This window comes from Pinus tabuliformis, chromosome 1_1 (genome assembly GCF_031772625.1).
Source record: "Pinus tabuliformis cultivar Carrire ecotype Pingquan chromosome 1_1, CPIR1, whole genome shotgun sequence".
Classification (NCBI taxonomy): domain Eukaryota; kingdom Viridiplantae; phylum Streptophyta; class Pinopsida; order Pinales; family Pinaceae; genus Pinus; species Pinus tabuliformis.
The window spans coordinates 731,583,281-731,596,382 of record NC_142297.1 but is presented as its reverse complement, the minus strand read 5'-3'; the positions used below and the strand labels follow the sequence as shown (position 1 = coordinate 731,596,382).

Genomic DNA, 13,102 nt, shown 5'->3' with positions numbered 1-13,102 from the left:
TTTGCTCGAGGTTTCTTTAATTAGCCCATGGAAAAGTGCAATTTCACTAAAATTTACTGTTCATTTTGACCATTCAAGTGCTGTTGGATGTTGAAACAAGATATATAGCTACTCTCATATGCTTTTCAATACTTCGTGGAAACTTGAGTTTTTCAATGATAACGAGATGAAAGTTGCAATGTTGGGTCTAGATCTTCTTCCACAAAAATGTGAAATTCTTCATTGGAAAGGTGTAGGTATGCTTGCTTGCTTGCCTTCTGCTCTCCTCCTTTGTGTGGCCCAAAAGTAATAATACTAATTTCCTTTCTATGGTATCCTTTCCCATGCTATCCCTACATGGTTCCATGGAATTGTTTCTATGACTATAAACTTATAAAGACCTCCCCTGACCTATATTAAAAAATATCCTATGCCACAACGTTTATGAGGATTTGTCTATGATAGCATATAAGGCTAAATATACTATGCTCTTTATATTAATGGGGTGGCCAGAGGGGTAATGGCCCTTCGACTAACCATAATAGTCAATTGCTTGTGAGGCAAGTAATGTTTACATGAATGGCGTTCCCCTCTACTGTGTGGTGAAAAAACATTTAATTGGCAATAGTTTGTGATATCCCTTTCACATGTTATCCTAACATATTGTTGAAGAATTAATTGTTATTGATGTCAAAGGGATGTCTAGTTGAAGAAGAAAATTGCATAGGCTTAAAGAGGAGTTTAAGCCCTTTCCAACGAGTATTTGCATGCCTCCTTACTCCTCGTTAAAGAGAGATTAAATTTTCAAGTTGAAATATATCTATTTGTGGAAGATATGTTCAAATCTCATGAACCTTGTGAAGTGAAGAAACACTGGTTTTGGTTTCTTGTTTCTTTGGGTTCTGAGTTATTTTTTTTAGTGACACCTTTGATCAGATTCTGAGATTTCCTTTTGAGCTATCCTTGGACAAAACTAGCACAGATCTAGTCCTAAATTTGGCTAGGCACAACTCAGAATTTTTGCCTCTTTTAGGCTTATTGCAAACTAGAGTTGGGCCCCTTTCTGTGAATTTTGGTGCTGTGGAAAAACAAATTCCAAGGCCTGAGAAATTCGACCCTGAGGCCAAAAGTTCCACCCCCTTTTGTGGCCTATGGTATCTCAATTTAAGACAGAGTTTTGGCCCCCTGTCACAACTTGGGTCTTGAAGCAAAGGGGTATATTTGGGCCTGGTTTTTTAACATTATTTGGAGTAGGCTTCGGATAAATTTTTGAGGAGACTTTGGGTTAGTTTTTGGACAGATGTTGGATCAATTTTGAAGACCTTTGAAGCAGCCCTAGAAGCGGTCCCTTGAAGCAAAGTTGAAGAATATTTGTGAAGTAGACTTGGAGAGTTTTACTTTTTAGAGCAGAGTTTTAAGTAGATTTGAAGAACCCTTTTGAAGAGACTTTGGATCCTCTCTTGGAGTGGACTTTAAACAGATCTTGGAGTAGAGTTTGAACAAACCTTGAAGATTTATTGTAGCAGCCTTGTTGGAGCTTTCTTGACCATTTTCGGGAGTAGACTTGAAGGCGTTTTTGGATAGAACTTGGTGACTCGTTGAAGCAAACTAGAAGACATCTTTGTGTAGCAGACTTTGGAAGAATTCCATCTTTGTGAAATAGGTTTTGGAAGCATTCTTTGAAGGATTTGGTCCAAACCTTAGAAAAAGACTTGAAGGCATCCTTGAGAAAGTTTTGAAGCATCTTTGAAGCAAATTTTGGAAATCATTTTGGAGCAGATTTTGGAAAGCATCTCGGAGCATTTTTTCTCCATGGATGTCACAGGATTTGTTTAAAGATGCTCTCCATATCATTGAACACTCTCTTTTGTGCCAAAACAATGGAACTTTGATAAACAGGCATGGTCAAAATGTCAGATTTAATGAATAACATTCTGCCTCGTACTGGTAGTGATTTGTTGGCCCATTGCTGATTCATTCCTTATTTTATCAATAACATTTATTTAATTCCTTTCAGTATGTCTTTTATCTGATAGAGGAAATTCCAGAGAAAATGTATGCTAGCATCTTCTTTTAAGTCTCAACATTGCCAAGATTTGTCTTTTCAGTCCCAACATTGTCAGGATTTTCCTTTTCAGTCAAGTTTACATTCATGAAAGAAAATTGATTTGTATCTGTTAATCGTAGACTGTCTGGCCTATGGGTCTTTTTAATATTTTGATGACATTGTTTATTGCTTCAGCTTCTTTTGGATTGGAAGATCTTAGAAGTAGTGTATTATTCAATGTTATCAAAACCAGACAGGTCATTGAATCGGTAGACCCCTCTTACCGGGAATTGGTAAAAAATCTGGACAAAAAAATTTTATTGACCAAACATATTAAAGTATTAAAAAAAACCCATATATATTCATGTGCATCCATAAAAATTCAAGCGATTTATACGCAAATATGAACAAGTTTTCATTTATATAGCAAGAGTGCATAATACCAAAATAGCACCCAGTCTAATGCATCTATGAAACAAAATACATCAATATAGATGCTCTAAATGGCCTCTAGAGTCCAAAAATAAGTATAGTACTCAACCCCTACTTGCATAACCTCTTCGTCCAAAAGAAGAAATAGTAATTGCACATCCTTCACTTGATTAGATGCATCTACAAATTTAAAAAACATGAAGCCTTTTGGGCAAGCAATTAAGAGATTTAAAATGGTGCAGGATCTGCTATCAATCCATCCGCCAGACATAATTGTGCACTTTATTTTGGTTCATGAGTGCTTGAACTTTGTAAGGTACTATTATATTCTTTGGACCTCATTTTGTAAAAGTGACCCCCTAATATCATGAAAACAAGGGTCTTTGAAGCTTGAATCACATGCAACTATAACATTAATTAAAGGTTGATAATATGGAGAATTAGCAACATTGAAAATAATTTCTGCATCATACCACCATCTAGCAACACATTCCCAAGCAACTTCCCTCTCTATCTTCTTCCATTTGGCATCAATGGCGGGTTGGGCACTAGGGGTGGTGTGAGGTACAAAGAAATAGTCAATATTCCTTGCACATGCCTTTCTCAAAGTAAATGAACTAGGGCCAGAAGCTCATCTCCAAGTCTAATAGGGAAACTAGAGGAATCTTCAATACTTGGGATATGTGCTTCAAGATCAAGGCCTATGAAAGAAGCATCATTGTTTTTACTTTTTCCAATGTCCTTTTTACCATTATTGTTCTTGCTCTTGCTCTTTTCAGCTAGGTAGGCTTCAATCAAACCCATCATATGATTCATTAGGTCATCAAAGACTTTCTCATAGTGTTCCTCTTGGCCTCTCCAATGAGCTATGTGTTCTTAATCCTATGGACCCCCCACCTTTAATGACCTTGCCATAGTAGTTGCAAACTTTTTAAAATCATCATTCAAATGGCAATGTAACTATGTTGGATCATTCTTGCTTTTAGGGGCAATGATAAGTTATACAACAAAAAAAAAAAATCTGCATGCAAAGGCCTAGCAATTCTTACTTTTTAGGGAAAAAATTAAGAGAAATTCAAGAAAAAATAAAATAGAAATTTGCATAGAAATCCCTAGCTTTCTAGGGTGAGAAAAATAATAATTTCTAAGAGATACAAATAAAAATTTAAATAGAGATCTGCATAGAAAGCCCTAGCAATTCTTACTTTCTAGTGTTAATTTTTTTTAAGAGAAATACAAGGAAAAATGAAAATAGAGATCTGCATAGAAAGCCCTCTCGGAGTGAAAGAAATGAAAAGTTGAACCATTAATGAGGACACTGAAGGTAGGGGAGGTAATGCAGGCCATAATCCAAGTGATGAAGTTATGGGGAAAGCCCAAATGGATAAGGAGCATCTTAATGTATAGCCAACTGACATGGTCAAATTCTTTTGCCAGATCTATCTTAAGAATAATGCCCTTGTGGTGTCTAGTCCAAGATTGAATGAATAGCTTCATGTGCCGAGCCAATGGCTTCATGAATCTGACAATGTTCAAGAAAGGCAAATTGCTGGGGGGAAATATGATGGGAGAGGATAGGGCGGAGTCTGTTTGCTATGATCTTGGAGATGATTTTGTATAGACAATTGCACAATGAAATGGGCATGTAGTCATTGAAAGAGGAAGGGGTGTCAGATTTAGGTATGAGGGCAATAAAAGTCGAATTCATGGCATTGTACAGTGATCCAGACAATCTGTATTCTTCCACAACCTTCAACAAATCCTATCCCAGAAGGTCATAGAATGCAATGTAGAATTTTATGGTCCAGCCATCCGGTCTCGGGCTCTTGTCCTTCTTGAACCATTTTAACGTACCTTCGAGTTCTCCAGTAATCACAGGTGCATATATCTCTTTAGCCTCATCCTCATTGACAAATCTGGGGAAATGTCCAGCCACATTGATGATATCAGCCAGATTTGAACCAGGTGGGCTTTTGTATAGATTCCTGAAATGAGTAGAGCCGAGATGGGAGAGTTTATTGAAAGAATCAACAACTCCTCCCTCTGGTAGAGGTAAATTCCAGATGGTGTTTGATACCTTTCTACCTTTTGCATAATTCTGAAAGAACCTAGTATTGTCATCCCCTGCTTTCAACCATATGGCCCTACTCCTTAGTCTCAGGGATTCCTCTCTTTCCTTCAGAATCTGAGCCTTCTGGTTCTTGAGCTCAATCAGATGTGATTTGTCTTCTGTTGTGATAAACCCTAGGCTTCGCTCATCAAGCAAAGAACTCAGCTCGGATTCAATGTGTGATAGAAGCGAATTCTCCCTCTGATGCTTCTCTCTTGCCCAATTAATAGAAAGATGCTTGAGCTTGGACAAGTTATTATAGAAACCTTTAGCCAAGGAATCAAATCTATCAATCGGGTTGGCAGCCTAGAAATCCGAAACCATGTTAATGTAAGCAGGGTCCTGTAACCATACATGGTTAAATTTAAATGGGGCTTTAGGTTTAGGATGAGGGCCCAAAACCTCCAAATAAATGGGGGAGTGATCCGAAATGCCCCCTGTACCAACCCATTGTTTATAGTGATGCAGATGCTGCAAGAGGGGACCCTTCATTAGGAATCTGTCTAATCTTCGAGCAAGTGCAACTTTGCCCACCCTTCTATTCTGCCATGTAGGAAGGGGTTTATTCATGGGGACATCCACGAAGTTGTGATGCTCTAGGAGGTTTGTCATATACCTCGTGATTGAATACACTTGAGCCATAGACCCCCAAGATTCACCAAAACCCAAGGAGAAATTGAGGTCGCCTCCTAGGATGATGTGATTAGGAGAGAAAATCGAGAGATTGAGTAGATGCTGCCAAAAATTCTCCCTCTGTTGACAGGGTCCATAAATATTTACAACCCTTAGGTTGGTGCCAAGCTCTGCCGAGAAAAAATCTAAGCCCATGAATCCGTGGCCTCCCCATGATGCTGAAGCTCTGATGGAGCGAGGATTGTATCCAATGGCAAGGCCACCATATCTCCCCACAACGTCCATTTCCAAGTAGATCTATCACGGGGAAATAGATTTAAGGGAGTTGGTAATGTGATCAGCCTCACCTAGGGTTTCGTGGAGCAATATAATGTCGATAGGTTCAACCTCAAGGAGTCTGTGCAGGGCTAGTTTCTTGGAGGCACTAGTCATGCCTCTGTAGTTGAAAGATAGACACTCGTGGGGGAACTCTACCCGGGGTGTTCAATGCTCTAAGAACCCTGTTAAGAGTGGATTGACAGCCAGAGGTGACTTCAGCCCCTGCACGCTTGATAGCTTTGGAGAGATTATATTTCCTCCCCCGAGATGTCAGAGAGGCCGAACCGGTTAAAGAGAGTCCTATTCCAGCAAGATGAACTGGAGTACCGCTAGATAGGGTACGGTAACGAAGATTATAGTGATGAGCATATGAAACCCTGGTGGAAGATGGAGAGGAGGAGGAGGAGGATAAAGAATGCAAGGAGGGTGCAGTACTAATAATAGAGGGAAGGGACGACATAGAGCAATGTGCTACAGAAGTGATAATGTAAGGAGCAACAAATGATGAGCAAAAAGCAATAAAAGAAGTCATAGAGGTCAGAGGAATACTCAAAGCTTTTACGGCTTCAGGGGCTGCCAGAGACCTGGAAAGTGGTGGCGAGATCGATCTGTGCACATCGTCCACCGTCTTTGGAAGGGGATTGCTGGCTAGAGGTATAGGGCCCAGAGCAGGAGAGCGCTGAATAGCCAGCGAGTCAATCCTGGAAGGAGTAGGTGACGCTTTTGGAAGGTCCTCTGTTTTCTTGATGAGAGGGCAATCTTTGAAGATATGTCCCACCTTGTGACATCCCCGACAACGGAAGGGAACCCCTTCATAATCCAGGATCTGGAGCCTGGTGAATTTCCCCCATTGTAGTGTAATTTTCTCCTCCAATCCCTCACGAGTGTCCAAATGGACCAAAATGCGAGCGAGGGTTCTATTCTTTGATTGCACAAAAGTTCGATCATGGTCCAGATAGGTGCCGAGGGCATTCTCGATTCTGATGAAGACCTCCTCGCACCAGTACTGTAGAGGGAGCCCTGGCAAGCGCACCCAGAGGGGTCCAGCCCCAATTTTCTCTCTCTCAGGGTCGAATAGGGGGCTCCATCTCTTGAGGAGAACTGGAGCCATCTCAATGTGCCAATACCTTGCGAGGACTAAATCCGTATAATTTTCTTTCGCAAAATGTAGGGCAAACCACCCCTGGGAAGGACCTGCACCTCAGGCAGTTCCTTTAGCATTCCACCCCAAATCTCCTTGACCCATAGGGTAAGTCTGGTTGCCAAATAAGTACCGCTGCGAATATGCCCAACTAGTACTGTGCTAGCCATATATGCCGCTTCCCCAATTGTCGAGGTCTCGCCGAAACGAATGGTGATATCCTTGGAAGTCGCCTTCACACACTTAGTCTTTCGCTTCCCAGTACGAGGTGTAGATGGGTGATCTGCCAATGGATCAGGGGAACCTTCCAAAGGGATGTTTTTTGTAGACTTTGCCTTGACCGCAGGGGTCTCAAAGTAGCCTGACAGTGAGAGAGGAGAAGAGGGAGGGTTTGGTGCCTCGGTGGTGTGGATGTCTTCAAGCGGCGTAGTGAAGAAAGTCGAAATGGACTGATGGGGGTCGAAAGAGGGCGATGGAGGTGTGTTCGCGGTCAGAATGTGTAGAGTTCCAGGTGATAAAGGAGGACAATCCAACGCAGGAGATTCAATTGAGAGAGACCTGATGAACAAAGGAGAAAAACGATGCCTCGGAATGGAAACCACCGACGACGAAATAGGCGAAGCAGGGTCGGATGGGGGAATAGGGCCATATGCTGGCGTAGTGAAGCTAGGGTTTCTGAAAATGACACGGTCAGGGTAGGGGTCCTCGGAAAAATGAATCTCCCCGACTTCCATTGTATCCCCCTTGATGCAAGCAGTAACTGACAGCAGAAAGTGACAGACAAGGCTGGAACGGAAACGATGAGCGAAATCTATCGGCCGACGGGTACACTGCTCCAGTTGTCTGCAAGTAGTTGTAGTAAAACCCTAGGGTTTTACCCTAAACCCTTACGGAAAACTCCTATAATCATCATCCTCCTTCTCGTCGCATCCTTTCATAAATGTGTATATATATATATATATAAGGAATTTATGGTAAGTATTATGTTTTTATTCACTAATTCTAAACATATATTATGAAACGTAATGATTTTATAGAGTTTATTACAAGTATCGTGTTTTTATATGTTTCTAAACTAAATTTAAATAAATTGCACTTAAAAATGTACCCTATATTATAGTGCATTTTTCAACCTACTGCCATCGTCGAACACTGAAACTGATTAAGGTATATATATATATATATATATATATAAAGAATTTATGGTAAGTATTATGTTTTTATTCACTAATTCTAAACGTAAAATTATGAAATGTAATGATTTTATAGAGTTTATTACAAGTATCCTGTTTTTATATGTTTAGAAACTAAATTTAAATAAATTGCACTTAAAAATGTACCCTATATTATAGTGCACTTTTCAACCTACAACCATGGTCAAACACTGAAATTGTCATTTTGACATATTAAGGTAATTTCCAAATACTAACATTGGTCATATGTTTATAAACTAAATTTAAACAAATTGCACTTAAAAATGTACCCTATATTATAGTGCACTTTTCAACCTACCGCCATGGTCAAAGACTGAAACTGTCATTTTGACATATTAAGGTAATTTCCAAATACTAACATTGGTCAGCCAACCATCATCTAGGGCTCTTCCTTAAAAGAAAGACAAATACAACTACTGACTTATCTTTCTAGAGATTCATTCATTTAAATTGTGCTACTCTAATGTCCATAGTACATACAATGTAAACAACCTCAGAGAAATTGTTTAACATCTATATTTGGTGGAGTAAAATAATAGACCACATTTTACTTACATTTATGTTGAAATAATAATGTAATCCTATGTAATAATATATTTATAAATGATATAATGTTTATGTTTTTATTTTAATTATTAGAAAATTGAATTTCATGAAAAGACAAAAATATAGTATAATTTTATTTTTTTTATTTTTTATTTTTTAAATTGTGTTCACACAACCTATATATTTTTATTTTTATTTTTTTAATAGAAATTTGTAACATGATTTTTGATGGTATGATAATTTAATTATAATTTTTAGTTAACTAAATTACATTTTTAAGGTACAAATAAATTTAAATCCAAAAGAATTGAAAATTTTGAATGGTAAAACTATATAACTTAAATTTACAATTTCAACAAATTCTTACTAAAATTTAGACAAAATTAATTAAAAAATATATCCAAAAATAAATAAAAGATAGAAAACATACATATAAAATATTATAGTGAAAGAAAATGCACAAATGACAACATGAAACATAAACTTCGAAAAATATGTTAGGTTTTAAATTTATACATTTAATAACCATTTAAAAAGTACTTAATTTTTATACAATAACAAAAAATTAAATCCAACATAATTAAGAATTTTGCTAAAATTAAAAACATTGTTGTTTTGGGCTTTAATTTATAAAATTAAGAACAATTCCTACATCACATATATTCACATTCCAAAGTTTCATAACTATTTATTCAATTTGTATTAAATCACTATTTCTTAGATTTTATGGTTAATAACCCAATAACCATTTAATAGTTAGTTGACGAATATTTATGAACAATTAAATAACTTTTTTCTTCCTCTTCCTAATCTCTTATTTTCCATTTTAACTTCTTTTTCTTCCAATTTTAATTTAGGGTTCTCCATACACTTTTATATGCTTCCATTCTGCCAAATCTTTATAATTTTTTACTTTAATTGAATTATATTTAAACAAAGCCACAGGTACTCGCTACTATGTAGCTTGTTGGAATTGGAAGCTTGTTGCTATGTAGCTTATTGGTATTGGAAGTTGGCGTTGATTAAATAATAAAAGATATGTTATAATTGCTTTTTACTTTGAAGTATAAGTATTTGGAATAAATTGATAGTATTTCTTTATTGTTTTTATTTTTTAATATGAATTAATTATTTATTTATGTAAATATATTTGGAGATAAGATTTAATTTCATAAGTTAATAATAATATTATTTTTTATCTACTTTTAAATGCAAAATTATTTTTCTTAAATATTTAGAAAAATTAAAAAGAGATTAAGTCACAAATTATTAGATATTTAAACATCAATTTTAAAATAACTCATACATGTATATGCACCTTAGTCAATATTCAAGTAATTGGCTTTTCATAATCATTATAGACTATGAATATAACATTTATTAACAATCAAAGATGACAATACTCAACAACATTAAGGATGTAAATCCTTTTTGACCTGACCTTGATGTAAATTAGGGAAGGAAAATTGTTCTTCTTTTACCAAAAGGATATTAATGCTAGATTATGTCAAAGATGACGATAATCAACAACATTAAGGATGTAAATTCTTGTTGACCTGACCTTGATGTAAATTAGGAAAGGAAAATTGTTCTTCTTTTACCAAAAAGATATTAATCCTAGATTACGTGAATATGAAATTACATCATCATGGCAAGTCAGTGATAAGGATAAATACACTCATGTGCTAGTTCATTTTTTACTTGCAGATATCTATCTCTCTATCTTGTTTATTCAAAATAAAATCCAATTGGAAAATATATTGCATCAACATGTGTAGAGTTTTCTTAAGTTTTTCTTCAAAGTTGAACTAGTGAAATGAAATCAATATTTAAGATCGTCATTCTAAATTTTGTGAAGAGAATGGGCCTATTGAGCTTAGACCAACCAAAACTAAAGATGAACACTTTGTATTTTTATAAAAAGGTGTTGATTATTAATTGTTTTGAAATTTACTTTATAAGTCAATATTTCAAAGATGAACTAAAAAAGGAAATCAATATTTAAGATCGTCATTCTAAATTGTGAATAGAATGGGCCTATTGAGCTTAGGCCAGCCAAAACTAAATATGAACAATTTGTATTTTCATAAAAAGGTGTTGATTATTAGTTGTTTAAATCAATATGAAGGGGGGATATATAGAAAAAATGAATATTTTTATTTAGTTTTTGGGAGTCATTTAGAATAAAGTTACAGTAAAATAAATATTGTAAACTCAAATTTAAAGTATAATGTTTAAATCTTCATGGTTTATTAAGAGCTTTGCCTTACGATATCACAATATTACATGTACAAAATTGTTTCTTTCTCCTTGCTTGCAATGCAAGCAAAGACACTTTTCGTTTATATTTTTCCATATTCTTTTTTTATTGCTCACTTGAATTGAAAGCATGGAGATTGTCTCTTGAAAGTATTGTTGTTTTTTAGGTGATAATTGGTTTGGGATCATAATAATAAAATCTCAGTTTGTGGGCTAGATAGTACTTAATCTTCATCCAATAATAAATGTGCAATATCATGTTTTTTTTTCCTCAATAGTGCCACATTGAAGTCGTGGAGAAATAAGGGAGGCTACTTCACATTTCTGAGGCTTGAGATTTTCTATTGTTGTGGAAACATCTAGTCTGTGGGAAGGAGGAGATTCATTTGGATGTATTTTCATGAATATTTATGTTATATGGCAAAACCTATTTTTCCTCACAATCACATTTTAATGCATACTTATTAAACACAAAAGAAATATGAGAAACATATCAAAGAAATTTATTTTATCTTGATATCATCATAAAGCTATTTAAAAAAAGGATATAGGTTTTTAGTTTTTCTCACAACAAAGGTGATTTTGCATAGAATTAAATAAAAAATAATATATAGTTGTATTGGATATCACTAAATAGATGAAATTCAAGCACAACAACAATGCTGAATTTTCATTTTTTATTCCACTAACCATATTGTTCCATTATTGAAGAGAAATGCATACACTGCAATTTTGCATTATTCAATAGAATTAGACATGTACATAAGGTTTAAGTTATTTAAGAGATACATATACAATAAATTTAAATTATTCAAGAGAATTATATACGTAGGTATATTTAGGACAACTATAAATTCCCCATGGAGGATCTCAAAGTCAGGCATGACTAAGAATAAAGCCTAATTTTGTACACTACACAAGAATGGAAGCCCTTTTAATGATCCCTACATTGACTCACAAAAACATCAAACTCTTAATGTCCGTCTCAAAGAATATTTTCCTTTTTGTTAATTCACAAAATAAAACATATATACTGTCTAAATCTAGGGTGGGTGAAAACCCCAAGGAGAGCCACCCAACTCAACATAAGCATCCAATAAATCTCCTTAATCTAATTTTATAAAGGAATCACACCTTTATGCAAGACCTCAACATATATCTATTGTTTCCTAACTAATTGCCTTACCTCATCCGTCTTTCCCGATTTAAGGCAGAGCTAGTCTTATTAGCCAACATCTTGTCTAGAAAAATATAAAACTTTTTAATCTTAGAATGCACACAATCCAATTCATGGAGAATAGTAGAGGAGGAAGCCATGGACGCCTTCTTATCAATTTCTTCCTTCACTTTGTGGTTTGAGCATTGAAGAAGCCCAAGAAGGGTAACTATTGGTCGAATGTAGGTTGGGTAGAGGCCTTCTGGGTTAGGCTACTAGGGTAGAAACTACAATCCCACGAGAAAAAAATAGTGGCCATCTTTCCTCCATACATGGAAGGTAATAACGAATTGGCTTTGGACCCATGAGAGATAATGGTGAGGTTAACTTCTCCTCCATTCTTCTAAGCTAGAGTTTCACTTTTCCATCTTGGATCTTTGTTTCCCTTGTCTACCAAGCTCTTTGTCCTTCTTCTTTATGGCTTCGATGCATTCATAGAGAATGTTTTTTTCCCTGATCAAGTTTTTTCATTCATGTTGTCCTTATTACTGAAGCAGTGAATGGCGAGTTGCACCATCATCTAGTATTGCTCCACACCTGTGAAGCTCTCCTTGATGATATTACATACGTCTGGGAGTTTAACGCTATCATCTAGATAATCAATACACCCAAGGTATTTTTCATCCATGTTTCCTAGTATTTCACCAATTTTTTGAATAACATTAGAAAAAGTGATCTCCTTGGCTTTTTGATATGGATTATCTAAGTAGGCATGAGCCATCATACCAAGAATGAGGACAAGTACTTATTTGTTGATTTATGTAAACACATTACAAACTTCTCGTAGTTTTGATTTTCTATTTGACTAAATTATATTAATCTCAATGCTTGATTTTTATAATAAAATGAGCTACATGAATCTATGTATTTGATGCCTTATTGATTCCAATGTTGAATAGAGTGAATTTCATTATATATTTCAATTCTCATTGATTTCTTCTTTAGGATCACAAATTGAACAAAAATTTTCAGAATAAAACCTATAACATACATATATTATGTATAATATCTTGAAAAAGAAAATCAACTCCTAGTTTTATAATTAAATGCTTTAGTAAGATATTAATCTGTTTTTAAAAGAACAATTAATTAACCCCAAAGAGTTACATCTTGAAATATTTGTTTGTTCCCGTGGTCATTTCTTTTGCATTCTATGTCTTATCAAGAAATGTGCAAGCCTCTTCACTTCCCCATTTTTGACAAATAA

The 13,102-nt window shown here is 35.4% G+C and overlaps 1 pseudogene; it reads right to left on the bottom strand.

Moving 5' to 3' along the window:
- Window positions 1–11,691: 11,691 nt before the first annotated feature.
- LOC149216021 (protein BPS1, chloroplastic-like) lies at window positions 11,692–12,523 on the bottom strand (annotated as a pseudogene).
- Between the last annotated feature and the right edge of the window lie 579 nt (window positions 12,524–13,102).